At 53.7% G+C, this 2,984-nt stretch overlaps 1 long non-coding RNA gene across 1 annotated transcript in view; it reads left to right on the top strand.

Annotated features, from left to right (window-relative positions):
• LOC125618825 overlaps nucleotides 1-2,632 on the top strand; it is a 10,790-nt gene extending 8,158 nt beyond the window's left edge. Inside the window, exon 3 of the long non-coding RNA XR_007350212.1 lies at nucleotides 1,896-2,632. This is a non-coding gene — a long non-coding RNA (uncharacterized LOC125618825). The remainder of the gene's footprint in view (nucleotides 1-1,895) is intronic.
• The last annotated feature ends 352 nt before the right edge of the window (nucleotides 2,633-2,984 follow it).

Below are 2,984 nucleotides of genomic sequence, written 5' to 3'. Positions count from 1 at the left end.
GAGGAGGAGGAGGGTTGGGGGAGGGGGGGGCTATTCTAAGGCTGCCGCTGGGCTCTGGAGGGTCAAAGGTGATCTGGACACATGGGGTCAAATGTGGCCAAAGATTGTCCTGACCAGACCTTGATGGTCCTTTGCTGCTACATGTGAGCTCTTTGCTTCTGGACGGTCAGCTTCTCTCCTGGGAAGCCTTTCCCAGGGGGAGCAACACAGCCCAGGGCCAGGAGAGAAGGCGGGTGCCTCCCAGGTGGGCCCTGCACCCCTCCCACCCGCTGGTCCTTTAGGGAGCTGTGTGTCCCCGTGGCTCTGTGTCAGTCAGCTTGCTGTCAGAGCCATGTCCTTCCCCCCAATGGGCTTTGTTCTATTTAATTTGGAAATAAAACCACTTGAAACCCCCCAAGCTGGAGAGGAGAGGGGGGCTTGGGACTCTCACTGCGGATGGCTGGGAAGCCAGGGTGAGGTTCTTCTAGGGCTCTCAGGACCCCAGCCTGCTGTCACTATGTCACTGGGCAACGTCCAGTGCTTCTGCAGTGAGGGGACAGTGCAACAGGTCCACATGGCTGTGGGAAGTGGACACGGTGCCCCGCTGGGTTCTCCTGCTTCTCCGGGCCCAGGCAACGATCATCACCCAACAACTGTGACCTCGGCACTGGGAGCCAGGCACTGCCAGGTGTGGGGTGCCAGGGACCCGACGGACTGGCCTGTGCTTTCTTTTCTCTCTCTTTTTTTTTTTTTTTGTGGAAACTCGTGCTTACAGCATGTTAGGCAAGTGCTAACCACTGACCCATTATTCCTCTTTTTTTTTTTTTTCCATTATTCCTCTTGACAGTGGAAAAGGGAATGCTGAGTGTCTTGTGCAGGATCTCTTAGGTGAAGTAAGAGCATTAACAGTAATGTTAATGCCAAGCCAGGCGCGGGTGGTGCCCTGGTGCCTACCTGTAATCCAGTGTCTTGGGAGGCCGAGGCAGGAGGATTCCAAGTTCCAGCCCAGCCTCAGCCACTTAGCAAGGCCCTAAGCAACTCAGTGAGACCCTGTCTCCAAATTAATAAATAAAAATAAAAAGGGCTGGGGATGTGACTCAGTGGTTAAGCACCCCTAGGTTCAATCCTTGGTACCAAAAAAAGAAGACTCCTCATTAACTGAGCATTTTCTGTGTCTCGGGCTCTGTGTTCTAAACCTTCACATGCACAAACTCACTTACCTTGCTATGCAGCTCAAATGCCCAGGTCCCCACCTCCTATTGACCTGGGTTCCTCTGCCTCTGTAACTTCTCAGCCCTCAAAATATGCACTAGAAGGTACTAGAAGGATCTAGGTAGAAAGGGCTAGGACACTCAGCCTTTGTTTTAGAAGCAGCCCAGAGGTCAGATAATGTATCCAAGATGAACCAGTGAGTTAGGGCCACAGCAGGGCCCTCCTTCTCCCCTGGACCCTGCTCCCTCTAGTCTACCACCCATTGCTCACTGTTGCCTGCCCTGGCCCACAAGTATGTCTCTTCAGCCTGCTGTGCTGAGATCTCACTGTTACAATGGCTTCTGGGTGGTAGATAATATGCAAGCCCTTTTAACCAGGATTTAAGTGAGTATCGGTCCCTCACACCTTAGTATGAATTAGCTCCCTCCTTTGCTTTCCTCAGGGCTAAAAAGGCAAGGGCACTGGTGGGATGGGAATTTTTAAGAAAAGAGCAGAGAGTGATAGCTGTGGGATCTTCTAGCTTTGTCCAGGGAGGCAGAGGTCCAAGGCAATTGCCATGGTACAAGAAGGAAGCCTGATATCAAGTCTAGTTTCTGGAGTTCACTTGCTCTGAGCTCCAGGTCCCATCCCTGTGAAATGGCAGCAGAGAACGGGCTGACTCAGGAGTCCCTTCCAGACGGATGTTCTGGTTTTCCTCTCCACAGGAGAGGGGTCCAGGAAGCCGGTGGACAGCCTGCCAGCACCCCAGCCCCAGGCCCAGGACCGGAAGGCCTGGCTTCTGGGCCCCTCCTCTGACTGACAGAGGCTGCAGCAGACATCTGCGTACAAGGCCATCATCCCTGCCTTGTCCCCTGGGCAGGAAAGGGGCCGGGCCTCAGCCCCACCCACCATCTCTTCTCCACCTCTGCCAGGAGGAGGACCCACCTGACTCCTGGGTGGCCAGTGACAGGCGTGAATCTCTGCTCCATTTGTGAGCCCTGGACCTCCCACAGAGATGGACTGAGTCCCTCTGTCCGTCACTGACAGGCGTAACGTGACAACATTCAACAAGTTGCACAGGTCTTAGGTATGAGCCTGATGGATTCCTACAGAGGTACAAACCCCACACTGCGGTCTGGATATAACTTGGGTGTGTCCCCCAGGACTTCATGTGTTCCAACTTAAACCCCTTTGGGCTGGGGATACAGCTCAGTTGGTAGAGTCTGGCCTCACGGCACCAGACAAGGCCCGGGGTCAGTCCCCAGCTCCACAGGAAGAACAAACAAAAACCTTAAACCCCTGAGGTGAGTTAGAGGGAAGACACTTGCGGGTGTGGAGGCTCCCTGAAAGGAGAGTGACCACGAGATCTTTATTGCAACCGTGTCTGGTTAACAGGGAAGGAAGAGAGAGACAGGAAAGAGAGAAGGAGAGAGCAAAGAGAGAGAGAGAGAAAGTGAAAGAAGAAAGAGAGAGCAAGAGAGAGGGGCCTGGCAGGAGGGAGTTTTTATAGCCAAAATCTAACGGGGTCTCTGGGTCTGCAAGCTGCCTTGTTGGCGTACAGTGACTGGATCATGCAGTAGTTGCGAAGGGTGTCATCTTGTGCCCTCAGGCAGATGGGGCAGGGGCTAAATTTGGGTTTCTGTTGCACCAGACAGGTGGAGTCGAGTGCCCAGTCTTGAGTGGGGTCAAGTGTTCAGACTTGAGGCAAACAAGCAATAAGGAACCAAACGGGTAAGGGTGAGGGTCGAGTGTTCAGCCCACCCTGCAGCTAACATTGGTTCAGCCTGCTCCGCAACTAACACTCCCACCTATAA

Source organism: Marmota marmota, unplaced genomic scaffold (genome assembly GCF_001458135.2).
Source record: "Marmota marmota marmota unplaced genomic scaffold, marMar, whole genome shotgun sequence".
NCBI lineage: Eukaryota > Metazoa > Chordata > Mammalia > Rodentia > Sciuridae > Marmota > Marmota marmota.
The sequence above is the reverse complement of the archived record's forward strand: the minus strand, read 5'-3'. Positions and strand labels throughout refer to the sequence as shown.